This window comes from Ranitomeya variabilis, chromosome 4 (genome assembly GCF_051348905.1).
Source record: "Ranitomeya variabilis isolate aRanVar5 chromosome 4, aRanVar5.hap1, whole genome shotgun sequence".
NCBI lineage: Eukaryota > Metazoa > Chordata > Amphibia > Anura > Dendrobatidae > Ranitomeya > Ranitomeya variabilis.
Window position 1 is genome coordinate 594,290,933 of NC_135235.1, and position 26,944 is coordinate 594,317,876.

The window sequence follows — 26,944 nt, forward strand, 5'->3', positions numbered from 1 at the left end:
CAGTGACATCATCGGCAAGGTCCTTCAGCGTACATCAGCTACAGGAACCGAAGCGACAGCATGCAGTGGAGGCGGGAAGACATCGAGGGTGAGTATAGGACTATTTTTTATTTTAATTCTTATTTTTTGACCACTTATATGGTGCCCAGTGCGTGGAGGAGAGTCTCCTCTCCTCCACCCTGGGTACCAACCGCACATAATCTGCTTACTTCCCGCATGGTGTGCACAGCCCCGTGCGGGAAGTAAGCAGATCAATGGACCCCTAGGTGTGCGGAATCCCCTGCAATTCCGCATTTTAATGAACATGTTGCTTTTTTTTTCCGCGATGCGATTTTTTCGCGGAAAAAAAGGCTACATTTGCACAAAAAATGCGGAATACACTTAAAATAATGGGAGGCATATGTAAGCGTTTTTTTCGCGTTTTTATCACGTTTTTATAGCGAAAAAACGCGAAAAAAACGCGAAAAATACTTAACGTGTGCACATGGCCTAAGGGTATGTTTCCACGTTCAGTTTTGCTTCAGGCTTTGGTCAGGATTTTATGCAAGTAAAATCCTGACCAAAACTGCACCTGAGGTCACTGGCAGGTCACCTGCGGTGTACCTGCGTGTTTTGCTCATAGTAGCAACATGCTGCGTTTAGAAAAAACGCACCACGTATGCGTTTTCGCGGCAAAAACGCATGCGTTTTTTAACGCATAGTGGAGTCTGGATTTCATGAAATCCCCTCCACTATGCTGTAACATCTGGACGCTGCGTTTTTGACGCTGCGGAAAAACGCAGCGTCAAAAACGCAGCGTTTCCTGAACGTGGAAACATACCCGTAGGCTATGTCTCCACGTTCAGGATGGCCGGTAGAATCGCCGCAGCGGCGAAGCCGCTCGGCGCTAAGCCCCGCCCCCTTTCTGGGACGCGATCATGCCGGATGTGTTAACTCTTCACATCCGGGATGATCGCCCCCCTCGCCATAGGGCCCTGTGATATGCCTTGCGGGGACGCTGCGTCCCCGCAAGGTGCACGGACATGCTGCGATCTGAAAAGACGCGCAGCATGTCCGGAGTCGCAGGGCCGCCGCGTGCGGGTTTCCACGCATAGTGGAGACGGGATTTCATAAAATCCCCTCCACTATGCTGGAACATCTGGACGCTGCTTGTTTGACGCTGCTGCGTTTCCTGACCGTGGGTATGTGTCCACGTTCAGGATTGCTTCAGGATTTGGTCAGGATTTTATGCAGGTAAAATCCTGACCAAATCTGCACCTGAGGTCACTGGCAGGTCACCTTGTCCTTGAGTTTTTTCTGCAATGTAAGGACATGCTGCGTTCTTAAAAGACGCACCGCATGTCTGTTTTCACGGGTATGCCGCATGCGTCTTTTACTGTATAGTGGAGACAGGATTTCATGAAATCCCCTCCACTATGCTGTAACATCTGGACGCTGCATTTTTTATGCATGCTGCTCAATGCTGCATCAAAAACTCAGCGTTTCCTGAACGAGGACACATACCCTTACAGTAAGGGTATGTGTCCACGGTCAGGTTTGCTTCAGGCTTTGGTTAGGATTTTATGCAGGTAAAATCCTGACCAAAAATGCACCTGAGGTCACTGGCAGGTCACCTGCGGTGTGCCTGCGTGTTTTGCTCATTGTAGCAACATGCTGCGTTCTGAAAAAACGCACCGCATGTGCGTTTTTGCAGGAAAAATGCATGCGTTTATTAATGCACAGTGGAGACGGGATTTCATTAAATCCCCTCCACTATGCTGTAACATCTGGACGCTGCGTTTTTGACGCTGCTGCTCAGCGCTGCGTCAAAAACGCAGCGTTTCCTGAACGTGGACACATACCCTAAAGGTGCTCTATCAAAGGTCAAAATTGGCTCCATCACTAAAGGGTCAAATTCAGAAAGTCATTACATTGTAGGGTGTTTCAAGGGAGTTGAGTACTCTGTATCACTTAAAATTACTGTGTAGCGCTCTTTTACATAGGTACTGTGTGGCATTACCATGTGTAGAGATGGTCCAGACTAGTGCATGTAAATAGGAAACAGCTCTTACGCCCATCCAATATGTAGACAGGCACAAAGGTCTGCGGGCGTGACTTGTGTTATAGTATTGAACACGTCACCAATTTTCGAAGTAAATGTATTTCTAAGGGTATTTGCACACGTCAGGATTTCTTCAGGAATTTTTGCGTTTTTTTTGCGGATTTCCCCAATAAAAACGCTATAATTCTGCACAAAAAACGCATACATTATGCATCCTATCATTTAGAATGCATTCCGCATTTTTTGTTCAAATGTTGCGGTTTTTTCGCAAAAAAAACGCAATCCGGAAAAAGAAGCAACATGTTCATTATTTTTGCTGATTTTTTGCGGATTTTCCATGATTTTGGAGTGTCAGGAGAAAAACGCAAAAAATCCGCAAAAAAAACGCGCAAAAAACGCAAAAAAAAACGCATGCGGATTTCTGGCAGAAATGTCCGGATTTTGTCAGGAAAATTTCTGCAAGAAATCCTGACGTGTGCACATACCCTAAAGGTGCTATTGACAAAAAAATTCACACCAGATGTCAGCAACAACCCATCCAATCCACAAAGGCAAAATAAATCATTCCGTTGATGTCCATAAATTAAGTAATAAGTAGTAATTGTGTAATATTGAGAAATGACACAGGGAAAAATTATTGAACACGCTTACTGAAACTTATTTAATACTTCATACAAAAGTCTTTGTTGGTGATGACAGATTCAAAACGCCTCCTGTATGGAGAAACTAGTTGCATGCATTGCACAGGTCTGATTTTGGCCCATTCCACCACACAAACACTCTTCAAATTCTGAAGGTCCCGTAGGCTGCATCTATAAACTATGAAGTTTAGTTACTTCCATAAATGTTCTATTGGCTTCAGGTCAGGTGATTGGCTGGTCCATTCTAGCAGCTATTTCTAGCTTTATTTTCTTTCTCTGAAACCAATTGATAGTTTCCTTGGCTGTGTGTTTGGGATCATTGTCTTGCTGATTTTGGTTTGTATGCTCTTGGACCGAAAATGCGATCGTGTGAACCTGGCATTTTCCGCACTAGAGTCTGTTTGAGGAAAAGATCGCTGCATGCCCGAGTTTGAAACGATATTTGGATCGCACTGGGTCATGCAAGTCATTGAGACTGGAGTACAGTCTAATTTCCATGGACTAACACAATGGAGAAGATGGAGAAATTTTGTTCTCCATCTTTTCCTCATCCGAGAGAATCAGATCACACTATGCTCGCACTCTGATCAGAGTGTAATTAGCGTAATTCTCTCAGATGACAGTAGGTGCAGACGATCGTGTATTCTCTCATCAGAGTGTGATCAGTGAAAATCGGACTGTACTCAGATGTCATCCGAGTGCAGTCTGATAGTTTCCATGGACTCATTGACTTGCATGGCCAATTATTGTATCAAAGTCGGGCATGCAGCGATTTTTTTCCTCAGGCAGATTCTGTCTGTGGAAAAAATGCACAGCCCCATAGAATAACACTGATGTGTTGTCAGATCTAACACGCACTGAAAATACAGTCGTCTGCACCTGCCCTAATACTGAGTAACAGCTCATTCACAAGTCGTATATTGATCTGAGTGTTGGCTGAAACTGACAATGCAAATCTATGGATCCATGAAAAAAACAGACAGCACTCAGATACCATCATGGGCTATTTTATAGGAGAAGCTGGAGAAACCTCCATCAGTTTTTTTTTAATCTGAGAAAAACTTATGAAATGATGACCAAACTCTGATGGTAGAAATTGACACTGACCAAACTCTGAGGACTCTCTGATCAACAACAGTGATGAAACTCATACGAGAAAAATCAGAATGAGCCCTAAATGCGCAACTAGAAACATAGCAATATTAATGGTCATATTGTATTATTGTTGTTATTAGACATTACTAATTATACAGTACTTGTGTACATAGTAGCAGTACTACTCGTATTAGTTGTTTTTAAATAATTTTGTTTCCTTAAGCTAATTATTTCCATTTTCAGGGAGTTTTTGATGTTGCGGATTTTCTGCACCTATTAGGCTATGTTCCTATGTTACGTTTTTGCTGCATTTGTTTTCTACAGTCAAAACCTAATCTCTTGGCAGCAAAAAAGCTGCAGTCATAAAGCATGTTTTGTTGCTTTTCTTGCTGTGTTTTTTGGGATCCTGAATTTCAGCTTTGCTTCTACATTGCAAGGATAAACAATACAAGGTGTTAGGTCACCAATGTAAGATGTATGTGAAACCTAGTGATAAGCGAGCATGCTCACACCTGCTCGATCAAGCATGGGGGTGCTCGGGTATGCTCGTTACTCCATCAAGTATCATGGGTGCTCGAGCTCCATGCTCGAGTCCCTTTCCCCATAGACTTGCATTAGATGTGTTAAATCTGCAGTTTACAAAAAAATACATGCTTTATAAGGGTGTTTATGCGGGTGGTTTTAGCCGCCTGGTTTAAACCAATAAATAATGAAAAAAAAACATGTAGGGTCCCTCTTTTTTGTTTATCAGCCAAGGTAAAGCAGACAGCTGCGGGCTTATACAGGTCCTTCTCAAAAAATTAGCATATAGTGTTAAATTTCATTATTTACCATAATGTAATGATTACAATTAAAGTTTCATATATTATAGATTCATTATCCACCAACTGAAATTTGTCAGGTCTTTTATTGTTTTAATACTGATGATTTTGGCCTACAACTCCTGATAACCCAAAAAACCTGTCTCAATAAATTAGCATATTTCACCCGTCCAATCAAAGTGTTTTTTAATAACAAACAAAAAAACCATCAAATAATAATGTTCAGTTATGCACTCAATACTTGGTCGGGAATCCTTTGGCAGAAATGACTGCTTCAATGCGGCGTGGCATGGAGGCAATCAGCCTGTGACACTGCTGAGATGTTATGGAGGCCCAGGATGCATCAATAGCGGCCTTAAGCTCATCCAGAGTGTTGGGTCTTGCGTCTCTCAACTTTCTCTTCACAATATCCCACAGATTCTCTATGGGGTTCAGGTCAGGAGAGTTGGCAGGCCAATTGAGCACAGTAATACCATGGTCAGTAAACCATTTACCAGTGGTTTTGGCACTGTGAGCAGGTGCCAGGTCGTGCTGAACAATGAAATCTTCATCTCCATAAAGCATTTCAGCCGATGGAAGCATGAAGTGCTCCAAAATCTCCTGATAGCTAGCTGCATTGACCCTGCCCTTGATGAAACACAGTGGACCAACACCAGCAGCTGACATGGCACCCCACACCATCACTGACTGTGGGTACTTGACACTGGACTTCAGGCATTTTGGCATTTCCTTCTCCACAGTCTTCCTCCAGACTCTGGCACCTTGATTTCCGAATGACATGCCAAATTTGCTTTCATCAGAAAAAAGTACTTGGGACCACTTAGCAACAGTCCAGTGCTGCTTCTCTGTAGCCCAGGTCAGGCGCTTCTGCCGCTGTTTATGGTTCAAAAGTGGCTTTACCTGGGGAATGCGGCACCTGTAACCCATTTCCTGCACACGCCTGTGCACAGTGGCTCTGGATGTTTCCACACCAGACTCAGTCCACAATCTTCCTCAGGGTCCGGTCACCTCTTCTCGTTGTACAGCGTTTTCTGCCACATTGTTTCCTTCCAACAGACTTACCATTGAGGTGCCTTGATACAGCACTCTGGGAACAGCCTATTTGTTGAGAAATTTCTTTCTGGGTCTTACCCTCTTGCTTGAGGGTGTCAATGATGGCCTTCTTGACATCTGTCAGGTCGCTAGTCTTACCCATGATGGGGGTTTTGAGTAATGAACCAGGCAGGGAGTTTTTAAAAGCCTCAGGTATCTTTTGCATGTGTTTAGAGTTAATTAGTTGATTCAGAAGATTAGGGTAATAGGTCATTTAGAGAACCTTTTCTTGATATGCTAATTTATTGAGACAGGTTTTTTGGGTTATCAGGAGTTGTATGCCAAAATCATCAGTATTAAAACAATAAAAGACCTGACAAATTTCAGTTGGTGGATAATGAATCTATAATATATGAAAGTTTAATTGTAATCATTACATTATGGTAAATAATGAAATTTAACACTATATGCTAATTTTTTGAGAAGGACCTGTATTATCAGGCTTAGAAGGTCCCTGGTTATTGGGCCAATGCTAGCCTAAAAATACAAGCCCACAGCCACCCCAGAATTGACAAATCACAGTTGACATTAACTCCAACTACCATTATCTTAATTGCCACCGTTCCAGGGATATCGGGAAGAGCTACAGGCTTGTATTTTTAGGCTGGGAATGGCCCAAAAGCTAGGGACCTTTCCAACCCAATAATATAAGTCCCCAGCTGTCTGCTTTACCTTGGCTGGTTAAAAATAGGGGAGACACCTTTCGAAAATTTTAGCTAATGCACGTGGTTTCTCTCGGTGCATATTACTCCAAGAGAATTCATACAAAATTTTGACTAGGTGGCACTTGACCCCAGCTAAACTGACTCATCTAGGTCTTGCTGACGATAGCTCTTGTTGGCGCTGCCATAGTTCTTTAGGCCATCACACTCATATTTCCTGGGACTGCCCTAAACTGAAAAAATTTTGGGGGGAAATTAATAAGTTTGTTAAGAAATTACAGTTAACCAAGACTAATCTACAGGCTTCCAAAGTTCTACTCTCCTGCCCATCAAAAAATTACAGGCCTAAGAAACACAGACTTCTACCACTGCTACTCAGCGCTGCTAAACATTTAATCACCTTGCATTGGAGAGATATTTCCCCTCCAACCATGGCAGAATGGATTTCCAAGGTTGACCAAATCTCGCGGCTTGGAGAATTGTCCAGTTGGGAAATGACCAGCCACGACCTGTTCGAACGGGTTTGGTCCCCTTGGAAGAAATTACAAGCCACCCCGTCTGTTTAACTTGCCTGCGTATTTCACTGTATGCCTAATTCGTTTAAGTTGTAACTGGTTGTACTTCCACTGAATTCATTTTGTTATTTGCTAGGACTCAACTTATGGTACCATTTCAAGTTGTTCTAGTTGAAACCCCCTGACCTCTCCACTGTTCTATCCCTTGTCACTTGTTCCCTTTCCCACCCTTTTCTCCCTTTAACCTTAAACCCCATCTCTGTCCCCTCCCCTTCTCCCTATATACTTTCCCTCTTCCCACTTTCTAACAACGTGGTTCTAGAAATTTCAATGCTGATTTCTTGTACAAGTGTCACAATTTTTGTGATTTTGCTTCTGTGCCTACGTTTGTTTATAAATAAAGAATTTACAAAAAAAAAAATAGAGGAGACACCTATCATTTTTTAATTTATGTATTGATTTATTAGGTTAATACATATACAGTAAACTACACATACAAAGTGTCATGACTCTGACAGGATGGTACGTCTCCATCCTGGTTAGGTCAGTGTTAATTCTAGTCTGCCTCTCTTTGGTTCTGGGGCGGCTATTTAAAGTTGGTAGTTCCTGGGTTTGGTGTCGGTGATAGTTCCGTATACTCGGTTTGTGGTTGCTGACCAAGGTTACTCGTCCGTAATCGCTGTGCCTCTGTGCGTGTGAGCTTTTGCTGTGTATGACCCGGATTGTCCCCTGACTTTTGCCTCTGTATCCTGCATTGCACTGCCCTGTCCTTCCTTTTTATCTGATCCCTTGGCTTGTCCCGGTTTACTCTCTGTCTTATCCCTAGGTACCACGCTCTCATCTGTATTTTGACCCTCCGCTCTCCTTTGACTATTTTTATGTTCTGTGCCCTGTACTCTGCACTCCCAGCTGCCTTCCCTGGCCACACGCATGGTGACTCCGCCCCCTGTCATCATGTGACTGCTTTGTTCCAGCTCCTGTGCTCACTGCTTAGTCTCAGGTCCTTGTGCACTGCATGCCTTGTTCCCCCACTTCCTGCGTTCGTTCTCGTGCCCCTTGATAGTGGCCCATAGGCTTCGCCAGTGACACCATCGGTGTCATTATACAACACAAGCACTGATTACATATCTTACGTATATCTATCTATCTACCTCATAGCTAATCACATACAAAAGAGAGACAAAAAGGCAGGTGTCAAAAAATCATCAAAAACGCAAGTGATCTGAGGTGTGGGATTCATGTGGAAATTCAGCTGCATGAAAATCTTAACAAACACTGATCATAGGAACATACCCTTATTTTCAGTCTGAAAACGTGAAGTAATACTCTGACAACATTGTTCGCAGCAGCGACCTTGGAGTCAAAGATGCATCCAGGCGTCCTCCCCATGCTGTTAGCATTCCATTTCAGAGCTGTTTCTATCCAGTGACTTTCTTGCCTCCCCAACCCTCCTGTTATTGTCTCCCAGAAAAATGAACTCATTACTCGAGTCAAACCCATTTGAGTGTCCAACCTGCTCAATTCAAGTACTGAGCAATATTGAGGAGTGAGCACTTAAATGCTCAAGTGCTCGTTACTCGAATTGAGCAGGTCGGACACTCGGACCTGCTTGACTCAAATAGCAAGTATAATGGAAGTCAATGGGAAACGCCACATTTTTCTGGCAGATCTTTGCAGGAGGATTGTGGGCAAGAAAATTGCTGAAATGGATGGAAACAGTGTGGAAATATAATGTGAACAGCATGGGGAAAATGTCTGGACACATCTCTGACTCTCAAATCACTGCTGGGAAGGAAATAAATAATTTTAAAAAATTATATGGGGTCACCCTATTTTTTATAACCAGCCAAAGTAAAGCAGACAGCTGGGGCTGATGTTATCAGGCTGTGAAGGTCCATGGGTATTGGCCCCTTCTCAGCCTAAAAATACCAGCCTGCAGCCACCCCAGAATTAGCCCATCTATTAGATGCGCCAATTTTGGAGCTTTTCCCTGTGGTGGCAATCAAGGTAATATTTTTGGGGGTTGAAGTCAGTTGTGTAATGTCAGCTGGTATCAAGCCCAGGGGTTAGTAATGGAAAGGCATCTATCAGACACCCCTCATTACTAACCCAGTTAGTAAAAATAGAAAAAACCTACAGACAAAAAAAAACTTAATTTGAATAACGACTCCCCTACACTATCCCTCATTCCCCAATTTAGTTGAAAAAAGTTCCTACGAAGCTTCTCTGCAGTAATCCACATTCCTCGATGTCTCCGGCATCTGTGAATAGCACCGTGTGGTAACAAGCCTCATCCGAGCCACTGGCTCTCATTGACCATTGAGCCAACGGTTCTGATGAGAGTTGTTCTCACTACCCGGCACCTGTGTAAAGCTGTACTTTACTGCTATTCACTAATTCTGTAGACATCGAGGAACGTAGATTACGTCGGAGGAGGTTTGTGGGAACTTTTTTTTAATAAATTGGAGAGTGAGGGATAGTGTGAAGGAGTCTTTATTCAAATAGTTTACTCAAAGTGTTTTTTCTGTGTGGTTTTTTTTATTACTGGGTCAGTAATAGGGGTGTCTGATAGACGCATCTCCATTACTAACCCCTAGGCTTGATGTCACTTGAAATTGCACAACTGACGTCATCCCCCAAAAATGATTACCCTGATTGCCAATGCACCAGGGCAATCAGGAAGACTCAAGCAAAGCATCAGAATTGGTGCATCTAATGTGCCAATTCTGGGGCGGCTGTGAGTTTCCTTGTATTTTAGGCTAGGAAGGGCCTAGTAATCAGGGACCTTCCTAGCCTGATCATATAAGCCCCAAGCTGTCTGTTTTACTTTGGCTGTTTATCAAAAATAGGGGGGAACCTAGCATCGTTTTCTTAATTATTTATTTATTAAACCTACGCTATCCATACTATAACAACTCTCCCTGAACTCCTTACTGAGGACAGTTTGCCGAGCATAGCGTCACTGGGTCTCATATAAGTCCCAATGATGCCATGCGGCCAGCCAATCATAGTAATGCCAGTAGCCAACATGGATATGGCTTTACCATGTATGGCGGGTATATTTATTGCCTAACAGCCATGAAACATGCGTGCAAGGGACTTGAGCATGGCACTCGAACATCTGCATTACTCAATCAAGTAACGAGTGTGCCCGAGCAGCCCAATGCTTGATTGAATATCCAGCAGTGCCAACCACGCTTGCTCATCACTGCCAAGCACTCGCGCATTTTAGTGTCCGATCATCAATAGTGAAAACATAAAACATTTTAGAAAAAAAGGGCAATTTGATCAAATTATTTAGAGGAAAAAAGGGTTTTATGTTTATTATGTAGGGTATTGTATACTTTCAACATATCATTAATTTAATCATCACTAATTCAAGTAAACTATACTTGGAGGTGGGGGAAAGGATTGCTTTAAAAAGTTTTTATACCTGAAAAATGAGCAACTATTTTGAACAAAAAAGCTGAAATGAAGCAGTGAACTAACATTATAGGAATGCATGAGAAAATACACAAATGCAAACGTAAAAGCAGCAGGGGAAGTTGAGTTGGTCAGGCATAGTCTACTTTAACACATATCACTAATTTAATTATCATTAATGTAATTAAACTATGCTTAAGGCTGAGTCACACATAACGATATCGTTAACGATATCGTTGCAACGTCATGCTTTTGGTGACGTAGCAAAGATCCCGCTAACGATCTTGTTATGTGTGACAGCGACCAACGATCAGGCCCCTGCTGGGAGATCGTTGGTCGTTGGGGAATGATCAGGACCATTTTTTGGTCGCTGATCACCAGCTGTCATCGCTGGAACGGCGTGTGTGACGCCGATCCAGCGATGTGTTCACTTGTAACCAGGGTAAATATCGGGTTACTAAGCGCAGGGCCGCGCTTAGTAACCCGATATTTACCCTGGTTACCATTGTAAAAGTTAAAAAACAGTACATACTCACATTCTGATGTCTGTCATGTCCCCCGGCGTCCACAGGGTTAAAACTGCTTTCGGCAAGAGCGCTGCTATTGCACGCGCTGCTGCCGAGAGCTTCCCTGCACTGACTGTGTCAGCGCCGGCCGTAAAGCAGAGCACAGCGGTGACGTCACCGCTGTTACTGCCGGCGCTGACACATTCAGTGCAGGGAAGCTCTTGGCAGCAGCGCGTGCAATAGCAGCGCTCTTGCCGAAAGCAGTTTTAACCCTGTGGACGCCGGCGGGGGACGTGACAGACATCAGAATGTGAGTATGTAGTGGTTTTTTTTTACTTTTACAATGGTAACCAGAGTAAATATCGGGTTACTAAGCGTGGCCCTGCACTTAGTAACCCGATGTTTACCCTGGTTACCTGGGTGCTGCAGGGGGACTTCGGCATCGTTGAAGACAGTTTCAACGATGCCGAAGTCGTTCCCCTGATCGTTGGTCGCTGGAGAGAGCTGTCTGTGTGACAGCTGCCCAGCGACCACACAACGACTTACCAACGATCACGGCCAGGTCGTATCGCTGGCCTTGATCGTTGGTAAGTCGTTTAGTGTAACGGTACCTTTAGAGTCTGGGGAAACAAAAGGATTGCTTTACAGAAAAAATTAAGTGCAAGTTACATTACAATAAAAACCTAGAACATCCAATGCTCATGCAACGATACCAAGATATTATACTTGGGCAAATCACAAAAATAAATGTGTTTCACATCCATCTGTACCCGTGTTTTTTTCACCCAAAATGCGGTAAAAAATGACAACTCAATTTTTTTGCACTTACTCATTGCTTTCTACAAGAGGAAAAATGTTGCAAAAAAGCTGGAAGAATTGGCATGGTGCAGTTATCAAAAAAAAGAGCAGTTTCCCAATTCAGTCAGGAAAGATTACACAAGAACGTGCACAACATTTCTGAAATCTCATAGCCCTTGCTGGTACTGTAAAAAGCAGCATTTAGGCTAAGTTCCCATAATGAGCTTTTGATATTACAGATTTTCTGCACCTATTAGGTATTACATGTGTTTTTTTATCATGTTTTTGACAATGCGTTTTTTACCATTTTTTTCATCTAATACATATCTATGGAGAAAATCCGCCTTGAAAACTCAGCATACCCGCAAAAGAGACTTACATGGTGCAAATTACAAAAACGCACCGCATTTCAGTTTAGGTCAAGTAAAAAAAACAGAGGACAGGAGATTTCTATAAATCTCATCCACTTTGCTGGAGCTGTAAGACGCTGCGTTTTTGATGCAGCCAAAATACATAGTGTCGAAAACTCACCAAAAGCAAAATCGTGGGTACATAGCGTTAGGCCTCATTCAAATGTCCCATTTTTGCATTAAGATCACTGACTGTGTTTTTCATGGATAGCACTCGTACCTGTGATAGCCTATGGGGTCATTCACAAGTTCGATTTTTTATATGAAGACATATCCGGTTTTGATCCGATGGTCGGATCAATATCGGCAATTCAAGTCAATAGGTTGTGAAGAAAATCAGACAGCACTCGGATTACATACGTATTCAGTCTGATTTTCATAGTCTTTCAGAGGGATGAAATTAATTTCTTAAATTTCTCTACATATAAGAAAATCAAATGACAATCGTCCACACTCTGATCAAAAGTCTGATCAGAATAATCGGTCTGTTTTTCTTGTACATGGAAAAATCGGACTTGTGAATAAGCCCTTAGTTGTATATTAGTAGTAATACAATCTAATAAGTGGATGTTAACACTGCTCAAATAATCCCAGTAATAGTACTGTATTCTTATTGTGTTGAGTATGGAGGGATTTCTGGTGAGCAGACACTAGGAGCCTGTAGATCCTGTTAATGATTTTCCCAGCAGATGTTTACAGGTCTGTCACCACTTGCTAAGTCTTCTGGCTTAGAGGAGTGCAGCCTATGATCTCCTCCCTTTTATATGCCCCTCATTAAGTAAAGCCCCTAGGGACAGAGCCTCTGCTGAACCTCCAGCATTCAGGCCACGGCACTGAGTAAAAGACTTAAATCCGAGCTGTGACACAATAATCAGACTCTTGCAGCTCCGCGTATCATATTAGTCATAATCATTAACTTTTACTTAGAAAACGCGAGAAGCTGATGTTTAAGTTACTGCTCACGTTTCCTTAAAAACAAGGCAGAGAAACAGCAGCCGCTTCCCTCAACCTGCCACTCGTGATGCAGAAGGCGAGCACTTACGTCTTCATCACAAGACGGAGATATTAATAAGTAATGTCATGGGTCGTGAATTATATGTACACTGTATCACATGATATAGAAGTGACTGGATGGGTTCATCGGATATTTAGATTTTTTTTATATATTTTAATATTAATAGTTAAGTTTGGGTTTTTTTGTCTAATTTTTTAATTATCTATAGGTCACTGATGAATTACAGATCCAGTCATTTTTATTATTAGCTTCAAATTGAAAGTTTATTTTTAGTTGTTTCTTTATGTCTGTATTGTTGGATTTTATTTTGTATTATTTTTTGCTTTGTTCTCCATTTTGACTTTTCTCCCAAATGCCACAGTCGGTCCTGGACATGTCAGGGTTTCTCCTATTCTGCTTCCTTCCCTTCTTCCACATGAAGTGTCATTGCTGGTTGTGTCTCCAGAGAAGGCGGGCAGCAGGGATCCGATTGCCAGATTGCTTTGTTCACAGGAAAACGATCCATGTGGAATAAAAAGCAGTTAAACTGGCAGATCGGTCTGGAATTAAATGTAAGCAGCATGGCCAATGAGCTCTCCCCCGTTCTATCATGTCTAATTATACATCATTTTGCTAATTAGAAAGGGTGCCTTACCGCTGAGGACGTTCCATTCTCGCTGTGTTAGGGTACTAATCCCATCCTAAGGATTTTGGTCAGTTCGAATTACAAATGCCATAGCAGGATGATGGTGACAAAAAAAAATAATTTACAAATGCCAATAAGAAATCTACCACTATATGGTCACCATATGGCGGTATTGTCTGTTTTGGTATTTTCTTTGGAATTTGTTTTCAGTAACTGCAGGGTCATCTGCTCAGTTTCCCCTTTACTAACTATGACTAAGGTGTGCCACCTTAGTTGTAAATATTGTAACCTAAGTTAGTATAAAACAGTCCAGTGTTGTGTATCCGCTTTTTGGGCTCCCCTGGTGGTTGCTGGTGGTACTGGTGACTTGTTTGCACTTTGCTGCTTCTGTTCACCTGCTTCCATCAGTGTTTGGGAGTTTCCTATTTAGCCTTGCTCTCCAGTCATTTCCTTGCCGGTCATCATTGTAACCAGAGCCTTCGGTTGCATGTTCCTGCTACTAGTCTGCTGATCAGCTAAGTGGACTTTGTCCTTTTGTTTTGTACCTTTTGTCCAGTTTGCAGTTTTTGTAATTCTCTGTAGCTGGAAGCTCTTGCGGGCTGAAATTGCCACTCCTGTGTCATGAGTTGACACAGGAGTCTTAAAGTAATTTCAGGATGGTTTTTGAAAGGGTTTTCAGTTGACCGTGAAGTCCTCTTTTGTATCCTTCTGCTATCTAGTAAGTGGACCTCTCTTTGCTAAATCTACTTTCATACTGTGTATGTCTTTTCCTCTTAATTCACCGTTATTACATGTGGGGGGCTGCTATCATCTTTTGGGGTATTTCCCTAGAGGTAAGCCAGGTCTGTTTCTTCCTCTACCAGGCGTAGTTAGTCCTCCGGCTGGCGCGTGGCATATAGGAAGTCGTAGGTATGCTCCCTGGCTACTGTTAGTTGTGTGGTAGATTTAGCTCACGGTCAACTCGAGTTTCCATCACCCGAGAGCTCGTTCGTTACTTATATGTTTCTTACGTTCCCTTGCCATTGGGAACCATGACAGTCCAGAGCCTCTCACCTAGCCAAATCAGTTCTCATGCTTCGCACTGACGAGGACCAACAGCCCGAAACACCGTGTCTGCGAATTGAGATACTGATTTGGCTTTTATCCTAAGTCATATTGCACGACTCGTTAAAGGGTTGATTGTGACTTGTAGGATCGCTACTACCAACAGGTGGCGCTATAGAGTTAAGTCCTCTTTTTCTCAGAAGAGGCAATTTGAATATAAAAAATTGTCAATTCAGCCTACCCCTACTGTGCTAGGGCGTAGCCAGCTGACTGTATAAATCAAGATTGGTGCACAATGCACAAGATAAATTGTTGGAATAACGCTTTCTATTGTATATATTGCATCAACTACTATTTACTACTGTTTAATAGTGGATGAGTTTCTGCCTCCAACAGTAGTGCTGTATTGCCAATAATACACTGTTAAAAAAAAGAACCAGTAAGTTCCTATTCATTGTTTGTGTAGGTGGAGCACATTTTACTTTCACTTTGCAAGCTGACAGAGAAGATCCTAAGATCCTAAGCTATAAGAAATGTCAGTTGTAAGCTGTTATCTTTGTTCCTGAATAAACATATATTCACTGTTGAATGGCTGGACAATAAAGTGATCAATCTGCTGCCAACAGGTTATGGGCCCAGAGACCCAGGGGCCCAAAAAACCCAAAGGGCTGTGGAGTCGGTAAGCCAAACCTCCAACTCCTCAATTTCCCTGAGTTGCAACTCCAACTACGACTCCACAACTCAGAGTCAGACTCCAGCAGCAACTTTGTGAAGTTCACAGTGCTGAATCTGATTAACCAGAACTACCAATACTGGAAATTCAAGATAAAGATGCTGCTAAGAGAAGGTGTGTGGAAATACACACAGGAGTCTAGACCTGACACACTACCAGAAGACTGCGTAGAGAAGGATCAAAAATCACAAAGCACTATCTCCCTCAGTGCAGACGATGATCAGATTGTCCATATATGTAAATGTGAAGCTAAAAAAGAAATATGGGAACATCTGCAGAAAGTGCATAAAAGGATAAATCTCAGCAATAAGCTCTATTTAATAGTTATAGTTATTAAGGTTGAAGGAAGACTGTAAGTCCATCTAGTTCAACCCATAGCCTAACCTAACATGCCCTAACATGTTGATCCAGAGGAAGGCAAAAAAAAAACCATGTGGCAAAGAGTAACTCCACCATGGGGAAAAAAATTCCTTCCCGACTCCACATACGGCAATCAGACTAGTTCCCTGGATCCACGCCTTATCAAGGAATCTAGTGTATATACCCTGTAACATTACACTTTTCCAGAAAGGTATCCAGTCCCCTCTTAAATTTAATTAATGAATCACTCATTACAACATCATACGGCAGAGAGTTCCATAGTCTCACTGCTCTTACAGTAAAGAATCCGCGTCTGTTATTATGCTTAAACCTTCTTTCCTCCAGACGTAGAGGATGCCCCCTTGTCCCTGTCTCAGGTCTATGATTAAAAAGATCATCAGAAAGGTCTTTGTACTGTCCCCTCATATATTTATACATTAAAATAAGATCACCCCTTAGTCTTCGTTTTTCCAAACTAAATAGCCCCAAGTGTAATAACCTATCTTGGTATTGCAGACCCCCCAGTCCTCTAATAACCTTGGTCGCTCTTCTCTGCACCCGCTCCAGTTCAGCTATGTCTTTCTTATACACCGGAGACCAGAACTGTGCACAGTATTCTAAGTGTGGTCGAACTAGTGACTTGTATAAATGTAAAATTATGTTCTCCTCATGAGCATCTATGCCTCTTTTAATACATCCCATTATTTTATTTGCCTTTGTAGCAGCTGCCTGACACTGGCCACTGAATATGAGTTTGTCATCCACCCATATACCCAGGTCATTTTCATTGACGGTTTTGCCCAGAGTTTTAGAATTAAGCACATAGTTATACATCTTATTACTTCTACCCAAGTGCATGACCTTACATTTATCCCCATTAAAGCTCATTTGCCATTTATCAGCCCAAGCTTCTAGTTTACATAAATCATCCTGTAATATTAAATTGTCCTCCCCTGTATTGATTACCCTGCAGAGTTTAGTGTCATCTGCAAATATTGAAATTCTACTCTGAATGCCCCCTACAAGGTCATTAATAAATATGTTAAAAAGAAGAGGGCCCAATACTGACCCCTGTGGTACCCCACTGCTAACCGCAACCCAGTCCGAGTGTGCTCCATTAATAACCACCCTTTGTTTCCTATCCCTGAGCCAGCTCTCAACCCACTTACACATATTTTCCCCTATCCCCATTACTCTCATTTTATGTAACAACCTTTTGTGTGGCACCGTATCAAAAGCTTTGGAAAAGTCCATATACACTACGTCCACTGGGTTCCCTTGGTCCAGTCCGGAACTTACCTCTTCATAGAAGCTGATCAAATTAGTCTGACATGAACGGTCCCTAGTAAACCCATGCTGATACTGGGTCATGAGGTTATTCCTCTTCAGATACTCCAGTATAGTATCCTGTTGTGAATTAGACTTTTTTGGCTCCCTCTTGTGGTCACTAGTGATATGACTCTGGGATTGTCTTTCCTCAGTTTGGCACCCACCTGGGTCGTTAGTCCAGGGGTGTTGCTATTTGAACTCCCTGAATTCTCAGTCTGGTGCCTGGCATCGTTGTAATCAGTTCCTTTCTGTTTGCTCCTGTCTGCTGGTCCTGGATCTTGCAAAATTAAGCTAAGTCTTGCTTCCTTGTTTTTTGGTTATTTGCATTGCTATTATTTTTTGTCCAGCTTGTACTAAATGTGATTCCTGATTCTGCTGGAAGCTCTAGGGGGCTGGTGTTCTCCCCCCGGGCCGTTAGACAGTTCGGGGGTTCTTGAATATCCAGCGTGGAAATTTTGATAGGGTTTTTGCTGACCGTATAAGTCATCTTACTATATTCTGCTATTAGTCAGTGGGCCTCTCTTTGCTAAATATCTAGTTCATTCTTACGTTTGTCTTTTCTCCTTACCTCACCGTTATTATTTGTTGGGGGCTTGTATCCAACTTTTGGGGTCTTTTCTCTGGAGGCAAGAAAGGTCTATCTTTTCCCTTCTAGGGTTAGTTAGTTCTCCGGCTGGCGCGAGACGTCTAGAACCAACGTAGGCACGTTCCCCGGCTGCTGCTATTTGTGGTGCTAGGATTAGATATATGGTCAGCCCAGTTACCACTGCCCTATGAGCTGTTTTTTTGTGTTTGCAGACTTGGTATGTATTTTTGAGACCCTCTGCCATTGGGGTCATAACAGTATGCCAGGCCAAGGTTGAATGTTTAATGCATTGCAGAAGTGGGATTACAAGAAAGGAAAGTCTGAGTTTTTTGTTTTTTTTTCTTTCCTCTCTTTTTTCCTCCCCTTTACCTCTGAGTGGCTTGTGCTTGCTGCAGACATGAATGTCCAGACTTTGATTACAAGTGTGGATCAGCTTGCTGCTCGTGTGCAGGGTATACAAGATTTTGTTACCAGTAGTCCAATGTCTGAACCTAAAATACCTATTCCTGAGCTGTTCTCTGGAGACCGATTTAAGTTTAGGAATTTCAGGAATAATTGTAAATTGTTTCTATCTCTGAGACCCCGTTCATCTGGAGATTCAGCTCAGCAAGTAAAAATTGTTATCTCTTTCTTACGGGGCGACCCTCAGGATTGGGCCTTCTCGCTAGCGCCAGGAGATCCGGCATTGGCAAATGTTGATGCGTTTTTTCTGGCGCTCGGATTGCTTTACGAGGAACCCAATCTTGAAATTCAGGCAGAAAAAGCCTTGTTGGCTATTTCTCAGGGGCAGGATGAAGCTGAAGTGTATTGCCAAAAATTTCGGAAATGGTCCGTGCTTACTCAGTGGAATGAGTGTGCTCTGGCCGCAAATTTCAGAAATGGCCTTTCTGAAGCCATTAAGAATGTGATGGTGGGTTTCTCCATTCCTACAGGTCTGAATGATTCCATGGCACTGGCTATTCAAATTGACCGGCGTTTGCGGGAGCGCAAAGCTGCGAATCCTCTGGTGGTGTTGTCTGAACAAACACCTGATTTAATGCAATGTGGTAGAATTCAGACTAGAAATGAACGGAAAAATCATAGACGTCAGAATGGGTTGTGTTTTTACTGTGGTGATTCTACACATGTTATATCAGCATGCTCTAAACGCCTAACTAGGGTTGTTAGTCCTGTAGCCATTGGTAATTTGCAACCTAAATTTATTTTGTCTGTGACTTTAATTTGCTCATTGTCCTCCTACCCTGTTATGGCGTTTGTGGATTCAGGTGCTGCCCTGAGTCTTATGGATCTGTCGTTTGCCAAGCGTTGTGGTTTTGTTCTTGAGCCATTGGTAAATCCTATCCCTCTTAGAGGTATTGATGCTACGCCATTGGCGGAAAATAAACCGCAGTTTTGGACACAGGTAATCATGTGCATGACTCCTGAACATCGGGAGGTGATTCGTTTTCTTGTTCTGCATAAAATGCATGATTTGGTCGTTTTGGGTCTGCCATGGTTACAGACCCATAATCCAGTCTTGGATTGGAAGGCAATGTCTGTGTCAAGTTGGGGCTGTCAGGGAATTCATGGTGACTCCCCGCCGGTGTCTATTGCTTCCTCTACTCCTTCGGAAGTTCCTGAGTATTTGTCTGATTACCAGGATGTATTCAGCGAGTCCAGCTCCAGTGCTCTTCCTCCTCATAGGGACTGTGACTGCGCTATAGACTTGATTCCAGGTAGTAAATTTCCTAAGGGAAGATTATTTAATCTGTCTGTACCTGAGCATACCGCAATGCGTTCGTATATCAAGGAATCTCTGGAGAAGGGGCATATCCGTCCATCCTCTTCCCCTCTTGGTGCGGGATTCTTTTTTGTGGCCAAGAAGGACGGATCTTTGAGTCCTTGTATTGACTATCGGCTTCTGAATAAAATCACTGTTAAATTTCAGTATCCTTTGCCTCTGTTGTCGGACTTGTTTGCCCGGATTAAAGGTGCCAAGTGGTTCACCAAGATAGATCTTCGTGGTGTGTACAACCTTGTGCGCATTAAGCAAGGAGATGAATGGAAAACTGCATTTAATACGCCCGAAGGTCATTTTGAGTACTTGGTGATGCCTTTTGGGCTCTCTAATGCTCCTTCAGTGTTTCAGTCCTTTATGCATGATATTTTCCGGAAGTATCTGGATAAATTTATGATTGTTTATCTGGATGATATTCTGTTTTTTTCTGATGATTGGGACTCGCATGTAGAGCAGGTCAGGATGGTGTTTCAGGTTTTGCGTGAGAATGCTTTGTTTGTTAAGGGCTCAAAGTGTCTCTTTGGAGTACAGAAGGTTCCCTTTTTGGGTTTTATTTTTCTCCCCTTCTGCGGTGGAGATGGACCCAGTCAAGGTCCGAGCTATTCATGATTGGACTCAACCCACGTCAGTTAAGAGTCTTCAGAAGTTCTTTGGTTTTGCTAACTTCTACCGTCGTTTTATCACTAATTTTTGTAGCGTTGTTAAACCTTTGACGGATATGACCAAGAAAGGTTCTGATGTTGCTAACTGGGCTCCTGCAGCCGTGGAAGCTTTTCAAGAGTTGAAGCGCCGGTTTACTTCGGCGCCTGTTTTGTGCCAGCCTGATGTCTCACTTCCCTTTCAGGTTGAAGTGGATGCTTCTGAGATTGGGGCAGGGGCCGTTTTATCGCAGAGAGGCCCTGGTTGCTCTGTAATGAGACCATGTGCTTTCTTCTCTAGGAAGTTTTTGCCTGCTGAGCGGAATTATGATGTTGGCAATCGGGAGTTGCTGGCCATGAAGTGGGCATTTGAGGAGTGGCGTCATTGGCTCGAGGGTGCTAAGCATCGTGTGGTGGTCTTGACTGATCACAAGAATCTGATGTATCTCGAGTCTGCTAAACGCCTGAATCCTAGACAGGCCTGTTGGTCATTGTTTTTCTCCCGTTTTGACTTTGTGGTCTCGTATTTACCAGGTTCAAAGAATGTGAAGGCTGATGCTCTTTCAAGGAGCTTTGTGCCTGACTCTCCTGGAGTCGCAGAACCAGTTGGTATTCTTAAAGAGGGAGTAATCTTGTCAGCCATTTCTCCGGATTTGCGACGTGTGTTGCAGAGATTTCAGGCTGGCAGACCTGACTCTTGTCCACCTGACAGACTGTTTGTTCCTGATAAGTGGACCAGCAGAGTCATTTCCGAGGTTCATTCCTCGGTGTTGGCAGGGCATCCGGGAATTTTTGGCACCAGAGATCTGGTGGCTAGGTCCTTTTGGTGGCCTTCCTTGTCACGGGATGTGCGGTCATTTGTGCAGTCCTGTGGGACTTGTGCTCGGGCTAAGCCTTGATGTTCTCGTGCCAGCGGCTTGCTCTTGCCCTTGCCTGTCCCGAAGAGGCCTTGGACACACATTTCCATGGATTTCATTTCAGATCTTCCGGTGTCTCAAGGTATGTCTGTCATCTGGGTGGTATGTGATCGCTTTTCCAAAATGGTCCATTTGGTATCTTTGCCTAAACTGCCTTCCTCTTCCGATCTGGTTCCCTTGTTCTTTCAGAATGTGGTTCGTTTACACGGCATTCCTGAGAATATCGTGTCTGACAGAGGATCCCAGTTTGTTTCCAGGTTCTGGCGATCCTTTTGTGCTAAGATGGGCATTGATTTGTCGTTTTCGTCTGCCTTTCATCCTCAAACTAATGGACAAACGGAGCGAACTAATCAGACTCTGGAGGCTTATTTGAGGTGTTTTGTTTCTGCAGATCAGGATGATTGGGTGACCTTCTTGCCGTTGGCTGAGTTTGCCCTTAATAATCGGGCTAGTTCCGCTACCTTGGTTTCGCCATTTTTTTGCAACTCTGGTTTCCATCCTCGTTTTTCCTCGGGACATGTGGAGCCTTCTGACTGTCCTGGGGTAGATTCCGTGGTGGATAGGTTGCGGCAGATCTGGAATCATGTGGTGGACAACTTGAAGTTGTCACAGGAGAAGGCTCAGCGTTTTGCCAACCGCCACCGCGGTGTGGGTCCCTGACTTCGTGTTGGGGATTTGGTATGGCTGTCTTCTCGATTTGTTCCTATGAAGGTCTCCTCTCCTAAATTTAAGCCTCGCTTCATCGGTCCTTACAAGATATTGGAAATCCTTAATCCTGTGTCCTTTCGCTTGGATCTTCCGGTGTCGTTTGCCATTCACAACGTGTTCCATAGGTCTTTGTTGCGGCGGTACGTTGTACCTGTGGTTCCTTCTGTTGAGCCTCCTGCTCCGGTGTTGGTTGAGGGCGAGTTGGAGTACATGGTGGAGAAGATCTTGGATTCTCGTCTCTCCAGGCGGAGGCTTCAGTATCTGGTCAAGTGGAAGGGCTATGGTCAGAAGGATAATTCCTGGGTGGTTGCCTCTGATGTGCATGCGGCCGATTTAGTTCGTGCCTTTCACGCTGCTCATCCTGATCGCCCTGGTGGTCTTGGTGAGGGTTCGGTGACCCCTCCTTAAAGGGGGGGTACTGTTGTGAATTAGACTTTTTTGGCTCCCTCTTGTGGTCACTAGTGATATGACTCTGGGATTGTCTTTCCTCAGTTTGGCACCCACCTGGGTCGTTAGTCCAGGGGTGTTGCTATTTGAACTCCCTGAATTCTCAGTCTGGTGCCTGGCATCGTTGTAATCAGTTCCTTTCTGTTTGCTCCTGTCTGCTGGTCCTGGATCTTGCAAAATTAAGCTAAGTCTTGCTTCCTTGTTTTTTGGTTATTTGCATTGCTATTATTTTTTGTCCAGCTTGTACTAAATGTGATTCCTGATTCTGCTGGAAGCTCTAGGGGGCTGGTGTTCTCCCCCCGGGCCGTTAGACGGTTCGGGGGTTCTTGAATATCCAGCATGGAAATTTTGATAGGGTTTTTGCTGACCGTATAAGTCATCTTACTATATTCTGCTATTAGTCAGTGGGCCTCTCTTTGCTAAATATCTAGTTCATTCTTACGTTTGTCTTTTCTCCTTACCTCACCGTTATTATTTGTTGGGGGCTTGTATCCAACTTTTGGGGTCTTTTCTCTGGAGGCAAGAAAGGTCTATCTTTTCCCTTCTAGGGTTAGTTAGTTTTCCGGCTTGCGCGAGACGTCTAGAACCAACGTAGGCACGTTCCCCGGCTGCTGCTATTTGTGGTGCTAGGATTAGATATATGGTCAGCCCAGTTACCACTGCCCTATGAGCTGTTTTTTTGTGTTTGCAGACTTGGTATGTATTTTTGAGACCCTCTGCCATTGGGGTCATAACAGTATCCCTTAGAATGCCCTCCAGGATTTTACCCACAGTAGAGGTTAAACTTATTGGCCTATAATTACCGAGTTCAGTTTTTGCCCCTTTTTTGAATATTGGCACCACATTTGCTATACGCCAGTCCTGTGGTACAGACCCTGTTATTATGGAATCTTTAAAGATTAAAAATAATGGTCTATCAATGACTGTACTTAGTTCCTGCAGTACTCGGGGGTGTATCCCATCCGGGCCCGGAGATTTGTCAATTTTAGTTATTTTTAGACGCCGCTGTACTTCCTGCTGGGTTAAGCAGGTGACATTTAATGGGGAATTTTTATCACTAGTCATTTTGTCTGCCATGGGATTTTCTTTTGTAAATACTGATGAAAAAAAGTCATTTAGCATATTGGCTTTTTCCTCATCCTCATCCACCATTTCCCCCAGATTATTTTTAAGGGGGCCAACACTGTCATTTTTTAGTTTCTTACTATTTATATACTTAAAGAATATTTTGGGATTATTTTTACTCTCTCTGGCAATGAGTCTCTCTGTCTCAATCTTTGCTGCCTTGATTTGCTTTTTACAGAATTTATTTAATTTTCTGTATTTATTTAATGCCTCCTCACTACCTACTTCCTTTAATTCTCTAAATGCTTTCTTTTTGTCCCTTATTGCGCCCCTTACAGCTCTATTTAGCCTTGTTGGTTTCCTCCTATTTCTAGTATGTTTATTCCCATACGGTATATACTGTGCACAGGTCCTATCCAGGATGCTAATAAACGTCTCCCATTTTCTTTGTGTATTTTTGTGTCTCAGGATATCGTCCCAGTTAATTGCACCAAGATCCTCTCTCATCCGTTGGAAATTTGCCCTCCTGAAGTTTAGTGTCCTTGTCACCCCCCTACTACCCATCTTATTAAAGGTTACATGAAAACTTATTATTTTGTGATCACTATTCCCCAAGTGACCCCCAACCCTTATATTTGATATGCGGTCTGGCCTGTTGGTTAATATTAGGTCTAGCAGTGCCCCCCTCCTTGTTGGGTCCTGAACCAGTTGAGAAAGGTAATTGTCTCTCATAGTTGTCAAAAACCGATTACCTTTGCTGGAACTGCAGGTTTCTGTTCCCCAATCTATTTCAGGGTAGTTGAAGTCCCCCATAATAATGACTTCTCCTTGAGTCGCAGCTTCATCTATTTGCTTTACGAGGATATTCTCCATTGCTTCCATTATTTTTGGAGATTTATAACAAATCCCTATCAGTAATTTATTATTTTTTCCCCCTCCCCTTATCTCCACAATGAAAAAGCTATGTCAGTCTAAGTTATATAAGGGCCAAGATAAGCAAGATTGCATAAGAAATGTGGAACGCCCGTCTGGGCCGTGGGGTACTCGGTACCGAGTCCGGTATTTAAAGGGATGTGTCATGGTGGCGGTAATCCGGTCCACGGCCCGGGCACCCAAGTAAAAGGGACGGACTTTAAAGGGGTTTGTGAAATAATTAAAGTTTCTGACGCCACCTGTGGTACTCGGTCAGGGGTGACCGACGCTGCTCTTGGGTGATGTTATGGCAGCAGGGATGGTATGGCTTCCCACAGGTGAAGCTGGGTCCTTACGTTCTCCCGCTGTGTTTGGCAAGGATGGTGTGGTGCCGGAAAATAAACGGACGACACAGGGTTGCAGTCTGTTTACCTGGTTTACTGATGGTAGACAGCCACAGTCCAGGGTACTAGCAACTGGTGTAAGTAAGGTCCAGCCGGCCTGAAAACAATTACAGATCCAGATGAGGTTCGTAAGCCTTCCGTCTCGCGCTTTTAAGCTAGTTCCTTGCTGCCTGTGGCTTCTTTCAAGGTCCTCTCTCTCCTGTCCTGGACACTACCTGAATGGTAGGCGACTTGAGCCTTTTTACAGAGTCTCTACCATGACTCGGGCTCTGTGTGTTGCTGTACCTTCAGGTTGGGGTGCGGACAGTCAACATAAAATCTACTGTCCTCCGGTTCTACTGTGGGACATAAAGTACTACACAGCCTCGGGCTCCCGGTGCCCTATTCCTGCGCTTTGGCTTGGAAGGAGCGCAACTGCAGCTGCCTTCCAGTTCCCTTGTTCTCCTGTGTTTCTCCCCTCAGGCACTTGCTATTAATGCAACCAGTCTGCTTCTCTCCTCTCTGGCCTGGAGCTGCAGCACCACACGTGTCTGCCCGGCCCCAGCTCTGCCCACGCTCCTCTCTACTTCACTCTCCCTGAACAACTAACTAACTTAACTAACTCCTCCTTCAGACCAGAATATATATATCCTGGGGAATCTCCCCTGAAACCGGGTTCAGAGCTCCCCCTTCTGGCCTGGAATCAGAAGGTGTTGCATGTAGGTGTACTACCTGTTAAAGAGATCTTCCTTGCTTCCAGGCATGACATCACCCTCCCAAAAGTAAGGCAACATCACTGTAACAACCGGTTGCCTGGGGTGTTACAAATGCTCTAGAAATTATGGATCGCTTGCGGTGCATTGGAGAAGATCTAAAGAATTTCCATGTTGCTACACCACTACTAAGCGGTCTACCAGAAAGCTATGACACACTTGTAACTGCACTAAATACACCCTCAGATTATGAGTTACATTGGAGTATGCTCCGTATGCCTCCTCCCCTTTTCATTTTCTTATCGCCGTGTCCAGAAGTTCATTGCGCACGCGCAGGTTCCGTGCGCCCCCTCTGACTTCCGGAAGCGCTGACTCACGTGACCGCAGTGCTTTCCACTGCGTGTCACGGTGCGCAATTCCGGAAGTCCCATTGGTAAGGTGGGACGGCCCTGCATGCGCGCGCTGATACGAACTCACAATGACACTTCCGGGTTTCAGCTCCACATCGCACACAGTATATAAATACCCCAAACACCTTCTTAAACCGTCCACGCCCCTTTTGAAGAAGCTATTGTGAAACGGCGCTCGTCGGGCGCGGGGGAGCAGTACCAGCACTCCACACATAGCGCATGGCCTTTCTACATCAACATCTGCGCAGCAGGTAATTAATCCATCACAGTGTATCCTTTTCATTCCTTCAGCTTCTTTGGCAGTATATAGGTGGTGTAGTGGCTCATTACTCCCCAGTCCATTAGCAATAAGACTTTGCATTACTGGGCATATCCCCACCTGCCTCTGTATCTCTAGGGAAAATAGTAAAATGGAACACATTTAGATATTAATTGTCTCCTGCATGTATATATATTGTCACTGTGCTCTTTATTTTTTTACTGTTGTAACTACCACTCCCGTTAAATTAAGATCAGAATATTTATAGTTACACTTTTCTCGGATTTGTGCTGGGCTATCTCCCCCTGTATTTGAAGGTTTAATCTTTCCCCCCTTTTTTTGTCTTATGTATAAATATATTATTTTAATTATTTATAAATAAATACATAATTTTTACTTGTATCCCTTATCACTTCTCTTCTTTTATGGCACCTACCATATTAGAATATGCGTTTGATGTACTGTTGAAGGTACCTTAGCCGCTGCTAAATAGGACTATGGGAATAATTTACATTGGAATATGTCAGTAGATAGCTTGTAGATGAGCAACTTTTGCCGGATCCGTTTTTTTCAAAATTCGCTGGATTGTGCCTGAAGGCAAAAAACTGATGTGTGAAAGCAGCCTAAGATTATTGATGTGTCAGACAAGTGTTGGGACCTGGTCTACCCTTCCATCACCGTGCTGGATGAATTTACCGCACTATTGAATCCCCAAATCCTGAACATATACAACTGAGGATGATTGTGAACTCCATAAAGCAAAAAGTCCCGCCATTAATATGGAAAGCAAAATCAGAATCAGCAGGCTCAGGTATGAATACAATGCTCATAATCCTGCAACCTAGTTGTGGATGACCTTAACTGAGCCACCGGATCTTGTAGGATGATTAACAAGAGATTCCAACTGTGAAAAGATGGATTATTCTCTCACATATATGATCATTGTTCTGACAGGAGAGAACTAACAGTATCCATGGGTAGAAAATTCAAGAAAGAGGTGCCACCATAAAAGGTCCTTT